At 37.2% G+C, this 14250-nt stretch overlaps 1 protein-coding gene across 1 annotated transcript in view; it reads right to left on the bottom strand.

Annotated features, from left to right (window-relative positions):
* Positions 1-14250, bottom strand: part of LOC107755869 (serine/arginine repetitive matrix protein 4) — a 74024-nt gene that overhangs the window by 26529 nt on the left and 33245 nt on the right. The window lies entirely within an intron of this gene.

Genomic DNA, 14250 nt, shown 5'->3' with positions numbered 1-14250 from the left:
TCATATGCGCTCGTCTTTCTGTCAGTGGAGGAGAGTGAAGAGTTATATGTGTATCCTTCATGATCTGATAAACTAAAAATTGCACACTCAAGTCATTGCAATTATATTTTTCATGCTGTCTGATGATTCACTGAATACACCTGGCCAGGCTGAAAAATTTAATAATTAGTTGACATGAAAACTGAGCAATTCGGTTTGTGTTAGCTATACAACATACTGCTTATTTAAAAGTCAATTGTAAGGGTGATGTCATTTGTATTTATAGGTATTTTATGTGTAATGTATAATGTACATATTTTTGTTCATTTGTATAGACACTGAAATGTACAATATAAATGTACTGACAGACACAAAAATGTAAATAAGGTAACACTTTCTAAAAATGTTCATTAATAAATCATTAACAAACATTATGTAATGCTTAATGGATCATTAGTTAATATATATAGTCAAAGAGTTAGAAACGTGAGATAATGTGCTTGTTAATGTTTGTTAATAAACTTATTAAACATTAGATAATGTTCAAACAAATCATTATTTCATGTAAGTTAAAATGCTTACAAATGTGATTAAACTTTCAATTCCATGTGATAAAGCACTTATTGAAAATCTACAAATGATTTTAACAGATGTTTTAGTAATCGTTTATAAACATTTACAAATGGTTAATAGTTTCAACTTTAGATTGGCTACTGCAAAAACATGAACAAATGATTAATAAATGATTAGTAAAGATGTGTGAATCGGGTAAATTCAGGTCTTTCGGGACACTTTTTGCCATTGAGATGGCTGCTCATAAAGGTATTAATGTTTAGTAAACATTTATAAACATTTGCAAATGATGAATAGTTTCCACTTTAGATTGGGTACTGCAAAAACATGAACAAATAATTAATAGATTATTTGTTAAGATGTGTAAATAGAGGTCTACACAACAAAGACCAACAAATGAAGATCATATGAACTGAAAGTTTACTGACATTTGTAAGCATTTCAATTTACATTAAATAATCATATGTTAATCATTAGGTAATGTTTAGTAAGTTCATTAGTAAACATTAACAAGAACATTATATCATATTTTTAACTATGTGAATATATATTAACTAATGATCTGTAAAGCATTATATAAAGTTTGTTAATGATTTATAAATGAAAGTTATTATAAAGTGTTACCGTAAATAATTTTCTGATGTACAATTTTAGATCTTTATGATGAAAAAAATTGCTAGAATAAATAAAATTACAATAAATATCATTTGTATGGCTTAACTTAGTATCAAGTGCCCTGTATGGATAAAATATAAATGAAAAAAAAAAAAACATCATTACTGTCATTAGTGCCATACATTTACTGATTTGTGTCTGTGTTGTGTGTCAGGTTTCTGTCACTTCAGTCTAGTTTATTTGTGGTTTTGTGACAGAGCCCTGCCACTCCTGTCATGTCTTGTTTTCATGTGAGCACGCGGCTTCGAGTGTGCTCTTTTGTCTACGTGCCCTGTTTCCTTGTTTCATGTTGTAGAGTGGTGTTCGGATCCCGGCACTCATGTCTTGTACAGTTTCGGTTTTGTATCGGGGTTCGGACACTCATGCTCCATGTTCTGTTTTGTTGTTGGATGCGTGCGATCTCGAGTTCGCTTGGGCTGTGCGCTCTTCTGTGTTTGTTGTGTTCTGTGTAGCATGTGGTTCTTGTTCAGCCGCGTGCTTTCATGTTATGTTTTGTCTTGTGCTGTGTAGCACGCAGCTTGTGTTTTCATGGGCTCTGTGCTTTCATGTTGTCATGATTTGTGTGAACACACGGCTTATGAGTGTTTGTGTCTTGTTTTGTTCAAGCACATGGCTTGTGATTGTTTTGCTGGCCATGTGCTTGTGTTTTTGTTTTGTGTGAGCACATGGATTTTCTTGTTTGTTTCTGTGTGCCGTGTGCTCTCATGTCTATTTTCTAACCCCTCCCACCTTGTTACCTGATTAGTGGTTTATTTGCCCCACCTGTCCTTCCTTGTTACCTGCCTTGTTTGCTCCCTATTTATTCTCCTTGTGTTTGCAGTCCTGTGGTAGTTTGTTGTCGTATGTTCCCTGGTTGTGTCACGATCCTGTCTTGCCCTGCCTGTCAAGTTGCCAGTCTGTTTTCCCCTATGGGGTAGTTTTTGTTTTATTTTATCATTACTTAAGAGCCCTATTCTTCCTGCAAACTGAGTCCTCGCCTCATCCCCACACCCCAACCCTGGCAGTAGTGTTCCAACCTATAGAAATCACACAGAACATGAAAATATATTTCTACTAGAATCACACTTTAAATACAAATACTAAATAAAATAATTAAAACGTTTTTTAAAGATTTGTTTTAATGGTAAGACTACTGTTTAACACTCGCTCTATTCCCAATCAGAATGTGTCTGATTAAAATGGCACTTGAGCAAAGATAGACCCAGGTGATTCAGCAAAGACCGTGACATGACACTTGAGCCATTCTTTTCCTTTAATTGCCATGTTCCTTACAAAGAGTTTGAAAATAAATGCATAAATAAATCTGATTGCTAAAGCTGGGTGAGTAGGCCTGACTTGATCTCCTTTGCATAATTACAGATCCACCTCTTGAGTGTGAGAGTAGTGTGTGTTGCGTGTGGCCCCATACATTTGTACATAAACTTGTGTGTCTGAGTGCCTGCATGGTGTGTGTGTGTGTGTGTGTGTCTGATTGTAATGAGAAGTTAATCAGTCTTGCAGATTAAATGCTGATTGCCTCTCTCTCAGCAGCAGGAGGAGGCCTATTCTATTCTCTGCCACCTCTGGATAAGAGAGGGCAAAGCACAATCACATTATTAATATCAACCTTCCGGCACCACAGCCCTACACGGCCCTCCAATGTGCCAGTACGTGATTGGAAAATACATCGGACTTCTGGGTATAATAGGGAGAGGATTACAGACAGTGAAACAGTGAAAACATGTTGGTGTGAGGGCAACATGTTATTGGTGTACAAAGAAAAATCTGTGATTTCGAATTAATAAAAATTTATTTTTTGCTTTTTTTCAATTGATTATGGACTCATGTTTAGGCCAGAAGCAATGGTTTATAGTTATAATGCCCTGATGATGGACTTGTTTCTTACAAACACAGCTTTTTATTTCACAAGACATTAATTGATGGACTGGAGTCAAGTGGATTACTTGTGGATTAGTGTAATATTTTTATCTGTTTGAACTCTCATTCCGACGGCACCCATTCACTGCAGAGGATCCATTAGGAGCAAGTGATGTAATGCTAAATTTCTCCAAATATGTTCCAATTTAAAAAACAAACTCATCTACATCTTAGATGGCCTGAGGGCGAGTACATTTACAGCAAATTTTCATTTTTGGGTGAGATATTTCTTTTAAATAAATTCTAAGAAGTTGATAAGAACGTTCCTAAGAGCAATTCTTGAAAAATACAAATGAAGTTTTGTCTTCAGATGAATCTTAAGAAAAAATATAGGAACATTCTTAGAAAATGCATGCAAATACAAAATATTCTTAACCTTATTCGTAAGTTCGAAAATAAGAAGAAAATAGCAGTTAAGAATAATTTTATTCTTAAGAATGTTTTGTGAATTCGACCCCTGGTGACCAAAAATAATAAACCTGCTGGGATACAGCAACAACAACCAACTCTAGCTCAGGAGGCATCACAGCCTTCCACTGTAATAGAATATTTCTCTTAATTTTCCACGGACTTACTGGCCATCAGCTAGATGAGAGCTTTAAATAAAATTAATTTCCCCATCACTGAATGACTTTTCTCAGATCGGCTTCAGAATTTATGGAATAACTTCTCCACAGGGAGTCAGATTTATGGCGCGCTATTTATATCTGTCTCAAACATGTGCATCCACACACGCACTTGCATTGGTTTGGGCTTGCTAACTTTCAAAGCTGTCTTGAATGCTTGTAATCCATTACTCTGGAAAGTACAGACCAAAGGGTCTAAATGGAACTATTCAGAGTTCACAGCAGGGAAAAGCTTTCTAGCAAATAATAAGCTGCAGATTTTGGCTGCAGAGCATTTACTGTAGAACTGTTAGACACTTGAGCCAAAAATAACTAACATTGTGATAGCCAGTCATAAGGAAATATATTTTAATTCATGCATTTTCATCTTAAATGTGTTGCTATGCAGGTTACTATGGTGTTCTGGATAGTTGCCCATAACAAGATTTTGTTATGGGCACTTAGACACTTAGAAGAGTAACAACACTCCTTAACAAGCTGCACAATTTGAGGTATCAATCATGTTCATAGCATAAACAGTGTGGAATTAATTACAGTTAGAAGATTAGAACAAAACAAGGTCTAAGAAAAAGGGGAAAAGGGGAGAGGGGGGGGGATTACATTTAAAAAGTTTTGAAAACGTAGGGCTATGACCTGTGTTTCTGTTGTTGTGAATGAGTCACGGCTCCTAGCTTGGGTCTCCTCACTGCCAATGTCATATGATACTGATACCGGTGAGATGGGACAGAAAAGCAGGGGGTGGAATGGAAGACTGAGAAGGGAGCGTGATCCAGAAAGAGAAGGCAGATGGCTCAGGACACACACAAACACAAAAAGGTGGGTGGGAAAAATGTCACATCTCCACAGAGATGACAGAATACAGAGGGCTGTTTCAGAAGTTTGTAGACATGAACACACACACAGGTGCCCAATCAAAACACATAGGGTCTGTTTCCAACTGCTGTTAAAGGGATAGTTCACCCCAAAATTAAAATCATTAATTACTCCCCCTCATGTCGTTCCAAACCTGTAAGACCTTCGTTCATCTTCGGAACAGAAATTAAGATATTTTTGATGAAACCCGAGAGCTTTCTGACCCTGCATAGACAGCAACGGAACTACCATGTTCAAGGCCCAGTACGTAGTAAGGACATCGTTAACATAGTACATATGACATCAGCGGTTTAACTGTAATTTTATGAAGCTACGAGCTACAAAAATAACAACTTTATTCAACAATTCTTTTGTTGCACATCAGTCTCCGCCGCCATTCACGAGAGTACCACGACGCATGCGTGTAATCCTGCTGACGCAGGAGCCGGCGATCTGATTTAGAACCCGCATGTGCTGCGGCTTGTTTTCAAGGAATGCACACGCATGCGTCGTGGTACTCTCGTGAATGGCGTTGGAGACTGACACGGATGAGAAGAATTTGAATAAAGTCTAGGGCTGCAACTAACGATTATTTTGATAATCGATTAGTTTAGGAATACTTTTTGACTGTAATTGGGCATCTGGAAAAAACACTATAAAGTGCTTGACTATTTTTTCTGCCTTTCTTTCACAGACAACAGCAATAATTATATTATAGCATTAGAAATAGCCTGCTACTGTTACTAAAGAGCTTACACAAATTGGAAGACTAACCTATACAGAAAGCTAAAAAATGATTTTGGTAATCACCAATACAGTTAGTTTAGAGTAGCAGTGGCACAAACCTTACCTAATTTGTTAAAAGCCTTACATAAATTTTGTTTTAATACATTTGTTAAGCACTTAAAATTATTTATTTAAAATGTATTATTAATTAAAAATTTAAATAATAATAAAGATAATAAAGACAAATAAAATCACAAACTCAGTTGTAACCAATAGGTAAGAGTAATGTTCTGCAGGAACACACATTCACTTTGACCACAGTCACGTCTTACTGTCATTTCTTTATCCTGTAAAAGACGGTTATGAAGCATCTGATATTTATATTCAGAAAATTACACGCTGTTATCAGTTCCTACTCTCATAAAATGCGTGCACTACATGTTGACTTTTAAACCTAAATGTAACGTTTAACAACAGATATTTCAGCACAATTAATGTTTTGCACTGAATATCAATTGTATCCCTCTGTCCGCGTGCGCGCGCCGGCGCTCATTCAGATTTAAACTTAATGATGTTTTATTAACAAGGTTCGGGAGGAGCACGATCAGATAATCAGTCTGGCCCAGCTGGAGCTCGTCAGCTAATCACCTTAACAAGCACATATGTGTATATATACAGCCAACTTACCTCAGTTCCACAAAAGTTTTCCGGCATCCCGCCTCCACCCCAACACCTCACTACTATTTAATGATCCGAACTTCCCATCACTAATTCTAATTTCCTCCCAGTCTTGGGATGGGGGGGAGTTCTCTGGGTTCGGGCTTTAACCCGAGCTCGGAGCCCTCCCTCTGGACAGCATGCCAAATATGCTACTAATTGCTTAATCACATTATATGTTAGTGTGAACTCGTGAAACGCAGATTGTCAGGGTGGGCCTTTATGCAAAAATGGAAATGCTTGCGTGAATTTGTGACATTTACAGTTAAGCATATGACCGTAAACTGAAAGTTTTTGCGCTGAGGATGCATACGCATCTGTCAAGCTTCCTGACAGGGCAAGCCATTAGCCGCACACGCATCTGTCAAACTGCCTGACAGGCCAAGCCATATGCTAATGCATTCAGTTAGTTTAAAGGTATGCATTAAGTTAGTTTAAAGGTGTTTTGGGCAGCTTGGTTCACGTGCTTCTCCCACAGCATCTCAACCTGTTTCCTCCACTAGTTTTAGATGCTTTTTGTAATTCAGTGCTGTAATTTGACGTGACCGGCTGAAGTTGGATGCGCACTGTGGGCAGACCCGACTAATCGATAATGAGAATCGTTGTCAATTATTTTCATTATCGATAATAATCGATTTGATCGATTAGTTGTTGCAGCCCTAATAAAGTCATTATTTTTGTTTTCTTTGCGCAGAAATAGTATTCTTGTAGCTTCATAAAATTACGGTTGAACCACTGATGTCAGTGTTTCCCATACATTGATTTATTTGTGGCGGCCCGCCACAATATCAACACTGACTGCCACAATAGATTTTCCAAAAGGCTTTGACTTCATTCAATAAACATGAGCACTGCACGTCTCTAAATCAAAACACGGCGTGGGTGTTTTATATGAATATATCTTTGAAGGGAACTGATTGTCTTCAGAAAAGTTTTGATGTCATTTAATTTTTCCTTTAATGCCTGATAAAGTAGCGTTTATGAGCACAGCGCTGCTTTGTTTACAGCCGTTACCAGGGAAACTGCTAGTTCTGTCCAAAAGCGCCTCCTGCTGGCAGAGAATGAATTAGCATTTTCAATAAGCCATTCTGCTGTTTTATATTTGCATTATATATTTACATATTTCCCCCGGGAGAAGTGCCGCCACACATAAAGTGTAAGTCTGTGGGAAACACTGGATGTCACATGGACTATTTTAATGATGTCCGTACTATGTACTGGGCCTTGAACGTGGTAGTTTCGTTGCTGTCTAAGCGGGGTCAGAAAGCCCTGAAAAGCATAAATACTGTGGCACTATCAATTGTTATTTAATTTTGTTTGAGTAGCCCAATACAGCAACCAATGGCATCAGTTTAGGGTGGGATCTGAGTGTTTTGCCCATTAAAAATCTGTTTGGAAAACAGTCATTATTTTTGAAATTCCGTTGGATGACACTAGTGAGACAGAAACTACAAACTTCAGCTTTAATTACCACTCAGGAAATACACTGCTGTCCTTCGGTATATAGCTCCAATTACAATGTTTATGCAATGATATTTAGAAAGCATCATGAGATGACAGCAAAACAGAGAATAATGAACACATTTTATTAAACATAGACCTAACTCTTCTTGTCATAACCTAACTTGCCTGGATGCACTCACAGTTTATGTATCTGTGAATGAATGTAATTGAAATTACCTGTCGAGTTCTGAATTAATTGCTTATTGTTTTACTTTTCATTAAATGATTTTTAAATCCTAAGAACACTCATTCATAGCCGTTCTGATTCACCAGGGGAAGAAGTGTTATTTAAGAATGCTGCAAGTTACCATGGCAGCCAGATATGAACAAGTATGAGATGTTTCATGCAAGCTAACTTATGACCCATAATTGTATGCTTTAACACTAATTAGTGTTGTTAACACTCAACAAGAAGACCTGTCAGAGACTAGATGAGAAATATAAAACAAATTCTTCACATGGATACAGATGGATGGATGGATTTTAGGAGCTCAACTGTAGATCATTTTCATAGAAAATATTATTTTAGCTTTGTGTTTCCCTCCCACAGAAATTATTTAAAAAAATAAATAATAAAATAAATAAATGAATAAAGAGCTCCCCTCTAAAATCATAGCTGTTTACTCATTATTTTAAATGAGTCTAACCCCCAAGATTACTGTTATAAACATGAACCACGTCCAAAAGGTAAAGGGGGAGGTGTTGCTTCAATTTATAACAATGTTTTCAGTATTTCTCAGAGGGCGGGCTTCAAGTATAACTCGTTTGAAGTAATGGTGCTTCATATAACATTATCCAGAGAAGCACATGTTAATGATAGATCCCCTGTGATGTTTGTACTGGCTACTGTATACAGGCCACCAGGGCACCATACAGACTTTATTAAAGAATGTGCTGATTTTATATCCGAGTTAGTGCTGGCTGCAGATAAAGTTTTAATTGTTGGTGATTTTAATATCCATGTTGATAATGAAAAAGATGCATTGGGATCAGCATTCATAGACATTCTGAACTCTATTGGGGTTAGACAACACGTCTCAGGACCTACTCATTGTCGAAATCATACTCTAGATTTAATAATGTCACATGGAATTGATGTTGATGGTGTTGAAATTATGCAGCCAAGCAATGATATCTCAGATCATTATTTAGTATTGTGCAAACTTCATATAGCTAAAACTGTAAATTATAATCCTTGTTACAAGTATGGTAGAACCATCACCTCTACCACAAAAGACTGCTTTGTAAGTAATCTTCCTGATTTATCCCAATTCCCTAGCATTTCCAAAACCTCAGAACAACTTGATGATGTAACAGAAACTATGGACTCTCTCTTTTCTAGCATTTTAAATACAGTTGCTCCTTTACGCTTAAGGAAGATTAAGGAAAACAGTCTGACACCGTGGTATAATGATATGTTGTATGTTGTGGACCCATCAAAATAAAGTTTTAGAAGATATTAAACAGACAGTGTACTAATAATCTAATGACTGGTAGTTGACATGTAGTTGCAAAGTTACTTGCTGTTAGTAGAATGTCTAAAATATGCTTCTAATATTCAAATCCGTTAAAGGATTTTTAGGCTGCATTAATTAGGTCAACCGGAACCGGGAACTTTTTTCATAACACCCGATGTACTTGCTACATTGTTAGAAGAATGGCATCTATGCTAATATTAGTCTGTTTCTCTCTTATTCCGAGGTCACCGTTGCCACCAGATCCAGTCTGTATCCAGATCAGATGGTCACTGCAGTCACCCGGATCCAGTACGTATTCAGACCAGATGGTGGATCAGCACCTAGAGAGGACCTCTACAGCCCTGAAAGTCAGCAGATACCAGGACAACTAGATGAGCCCCAGATACAGATCCCCTGTAATGACCTTGTCTCAGACGACCACCGGGACAAGACCACAGGAACCAGATGATTCCTCTGCACAATGTGACTTTGCTAGCCTGAAATTGAACTGCTGGTTTTGTCTGGTCAGAGGAGAACTGGCCCCCCGACTGAGCCTGGTTTCTGCCAAGGTTTTTTCTCCATTCTGTCACCGATGGAGTTTTGGTTCCTTGCCACTGTCGCCTCTGGCTTGCTTAGTTGGGGACACTTCATTTCCAGCGATATCGTTGACTTGATTGCAAATGATTGCAAAGATACTATTTAAACTGAACTGAGCTGAATGAAGACATCACTGAATTCAATGATGAACTGCCTTTAACTGAAAAATGAGTGTTTACTATTGTCACTTTGCATTATTGACATACTATTTTCCTAATTAATGCTGTACAGTTGCTTTGACACAATCTGTATTGTTAAAAGCGCTATATAAATAAAGGTGACTTGACTTGACTTTACCTCTAGTACTAAAAGCGTTACATACTACTCCCTGGGCTCTGGGTCTACAAAAGGACGTGGACAAAGTACACAACTCTATTAGTTGAGTGAAAGTACAGATACTGCTGATCAAATATTACTCCATTACAAGTGAAAGTTGTAAAGACAGATTTTTACTTAAGTAAAAGTACAGAAGTACTTGCTTTTAAAAGTACTTAAGTGCCAAAAGTAAATTTTCTTTTTTATGTCAATGCACTGTTTTATTATTGTTGTATGTAATACTTGCAATACCTTATGCCTCTGAAGCAACTTACAATACATTACACCTGAATACACTGACTAGCTTGTAGTATCTTTGTAATGAAGAGCTTTTAGAATGTTAAAAACCTACAGAAATGAAACAATTGAGTTGACCAAATTTTTTTTTTATTTAATACCCCCACAAAGCAGCACGGTAGTTATCTCACACAGCTCAGGCAGTGTGTGCACACATCTACATGTAGCCATTCATCCACATTTGAACCGAGAAGATAGTGAAATTGCTGTAAATACAGACTGATAAGAAAAAAAAATCAAACCTGCTTTAAAACCCAGCAACACAACTGTAGCTGAATAACTTTACAACAGCTACACTGCTTTAAAAAAAAAAAAAAACCGCAAGATTTATTTGACTTCAAAACAAAAATTTCAAAAATGCTCCCTAATCGCTCTCGCGGTCAAACACCTACTGTGTTTTGTTAGGAGACGCACAACAGTTCTGTGGCTTCTGTGGATTTATAGGTAATATTTTTATTTACACAACATTTACACAATATTTGTCTTTCAAATGTAGTGAAGTTAAAGTCATAAGTAAAGTACAGATACTTAAAAAGTGTACTTAAGTACAGTAATCAAGTAAATGTAATTCGTTACTGTCCACCTCTGAGGACAACAGACATAAAAGGAGACACCATCCTCCCACTGCGGACACATCTTATATACGAGTCCCCGGTCCATCCTGCAGTTCACTGAGGCTAACCAGTTCTATTAGGCCTGTCATATCCACAGCCAAACAACTGATAATCGCTGTCATGAAAAAGGTGGGCGGTAGATTGTTTTGAGAGAGAGAGACATGATTGAGCATGTTAATTAAGGGTGGATACCGATTAACTGACTCCAGAGTTCCATCTATCAAAATGGAAAGTGATTATATTATTTGTGTAACATTGGGGGTAAAAGGCAAACTCTTTTCATCGTGATATTGATACTAATGATGGGTATGCTTAGGAAAGACATGGCAATTAAACTTGTTTAGGCAAATGGACATGTCTATCAGAATCAAGACTTGATTAATCATTTAAAATTCCCCAAAATTAGAAGATCCTCTGCATGAAATGTAATCTGATGAATGACCAGAAAGCAATGCACATTTTATATTGTACAATTTTAAGATGTGATGTTTAACCCTTGTATTATGTTAAAATTCTGGGTATCATAAATGTTCCGGGTCAAGCTGACCCTAGTTGGATTCTATACAATTCACCAAAACTCACACCATGCTTTTAACCATGACATTTGCAGGTAAAATTAATATCACAATCAATATTGAAATTTTGTACACACATTCCATAACATTTTGAAACTTTGCAGGCATGTTCATGTCCCTTAATGTGAATTAGTCACACAATTACAAGAAAAACAACTCAGCTTAACAAGTATTTCTGACAAGCGGTGTGCTCCACTAATCTAAAGCTCTGAAGACAAGTAAACTTGCTGCATCACACTGCTACCAGGTCAGGAACCATGCAAATGGAGCAACACAATGCTAATTATAGAAGCTGTACTATTCTTGAGTAATTCAAACACACATACATTTTCCTAACAACAATGGATGTGTGTAACAGTCCCACAGGAATCCTACACGAGAAACTATGCTTATGTCTCCTTATGGAAGCAATTCCAAACTGAAGTTCTAGGATCTGGATTCCTCCTAGGTTGACCTATAAGAATAGGAAATATAAAACTAAAATGAAACAGATTATCTGGAACATTGAACAAACCCTGAAGGTTAACCATATATATATATACTAAAAGCATTGTAAGCACTAAAAAAATCATTTTGACCAAAATAATTTTATATTCATGCCTTCGGCTGTTGATGCAGGCCATAGAACACATCCAAAAACAGAATCCTCTGTCAAATGCAATTACACATGAAAGTGTATTAAAATATAACTGGCTATCATATCACAATAAGTCCAAGTACTGCATCAAAGTTATGTACTTTCTGTAATTATTTTGTCAGGCCTTGATTTGATGTAACATCTAGACAGTGTAAGGCTGAGCTGTCGCTTCTTATTTGATAAAATGGAAAGACAATAACACCAGCTTAAATTTCTGCAACATGAGGCCTGCAGCCTCCACTGAGAAAATAACCTGTGTGGCATCATGGGAGAAAGAAAATCACATCACCAGACCTCATTATCTGCCACAGACAATGTCCTCGCTAAATCCCAAACGAGCCAGGTAAGGTAACTGATTTGTAGAGACACTTTTAGTATGAAGGGGAAAAGGAAAGCAAGTGAAGCAAGTGGGGGGATAGGCTAGTCAGTGAGAAGAAAATCTACAAACAGCTGAGCTGAATGGAGAATTGGCTGCCCTATTTCCAACTCTGCATGAAGGCTCCACTGAGAGATACAAGTGGACATGAAGGATTTAAGAACAATCAGACTGATTTAGCAGATTATTCCAGCCCTCCCATCTCTCCCACATTTGTTCTGCTCAGCGGGAGGTACACAAGAATGACATAACAACAAAAAGTTACAACCTCGCTGCGCATGTGAATCTTTTAAAATCTCACTGGATTTCTTACTTCAACCGGAGGGTATTTTTTCACAGTTTGTATAAGAGTCTGATGTGATAATTCCGTAGAGCAGATGCACAGTTATAAACAGGTATGACGCCGTACAGAAGGGTAGATGATAAAAAAGGAATAATTTCAGAATAATTTTCTTGTTTATATAATAAACAACAGGAAAATCCTTCCCCTACCAACAGATGTAATGCAAATTTTTTAACCTTCTGTGCAAAAGATAGTCGGCACACGTAGCAAGGAAAGTCATTCTGAAGACAAGTGAAGTTAGTTTATTCAATTATTGCTACCTGATGATAAAACAGAGAAACATAATAGTTTGATTAATTTTCTTATCACACTAGGCACAAAAAGTAATCATGGCCCAGTCCACTACTCTACAAGCCACCAATCAATCAATTTAAGCACTCTTCACTCCCTACCATCCCCTCTGCTCAAACAAAACAAATTACCCCTCTTTCTCTCTCTCTTGGTTGCAACATTCACACTGTGGAAGACTTTTGCCCCAGGCTGAGGAAATAATGCCAGGCAAACTCCAGATGTTCACTCACACACACACACACACACACACACATTGACTCAGGCCAAAGTCTCTATACAACAGCCTAACAATTATTCTGTGGAGATGCATTGTGAGAAAAAGGGCACTGTTCACAATGAGCAATCAACAGCTTGCCACTCCAACTACACCCAGTGTAATGGTGAGTGAAACATGTGCATGCCTTCTCAGTTTTTCATATTTTCTCTTGCCTGATTGGACTCATTTATCTGTATATTTCCTTAACTGACAGACTCATTTGAGGTCATTGAAAATGATCGGGGTGAAATGAGAGTCCTGTGATTTTTGTTCTGATTTACATATTCATCATCTCCACCATGCAATTAGTTTTAAAATGCTGCCTTAAAGTAGGGTGACCATACGTGCCATTTTCCCCGAACGCGTCCTGGCCAAGATTTCTATATTGCTTTGATTCAAAGTACCTCGACAGCGTTTTGAAAACAAAAGGAACCAATGTCATACACCGATCGGTCTGCACACGCAAACAAAGCCAAACCCTAGATATTTTAGGCAATATAGAAATCCTGGCCAGGACGCGTCCGGGGAAAATGGCACGTATGGTCACCCTACCTTAAAGTCATGTCAGAATGATCATATTTACGAGAGGAGGGCACAACCAATGTTCTCCAGTGGGATTTTCTTTGAACCCTAGGGATTTTTTTTTTGTGTGTATGTCAATTAAAGAATCATAATGAAAACTGAGTTGTATTTATCATGAGTTATGAATGTTAACTGTACAGTTTAATTTGTATACAGCTAATAACAAACTACATTTTCCATAATTCTCTGTGGCAACACAAGAATGATAAAGAGTATACAATAGGTAAAGCATAAATTACAGACCTAACATGCATCCTTTGCTCTTTCCCTAATTGCAGTAGAATGAAAAAGGCCTTAGGTGTTTGTTAAAAAACGTGAAAAAGAAATTATATACATATATAT

This window comes from Sinocyclocheilus rhinocerous, unplaced genomic scaffold (genome assembly GCF_001515625.1).
Source record: "Sinocyclocheilus rhinocerous isolate Xijiao unplaced genomic scaffold, SAMN03320098_v1.1 scaffold352, whole genome shotgun sequence".
NCBI lineage: Eukaryota > Metazoa > Chordata > Actinopteri > Cypriniformes > Cyprinidae > Sinocyclocheilus > Sinocyclocheilus rhinocerous.
Note: the sequence above shows the minus strand (reverse complement) of the source record. Positions and strands in the feature narration are given on the sequence as shown.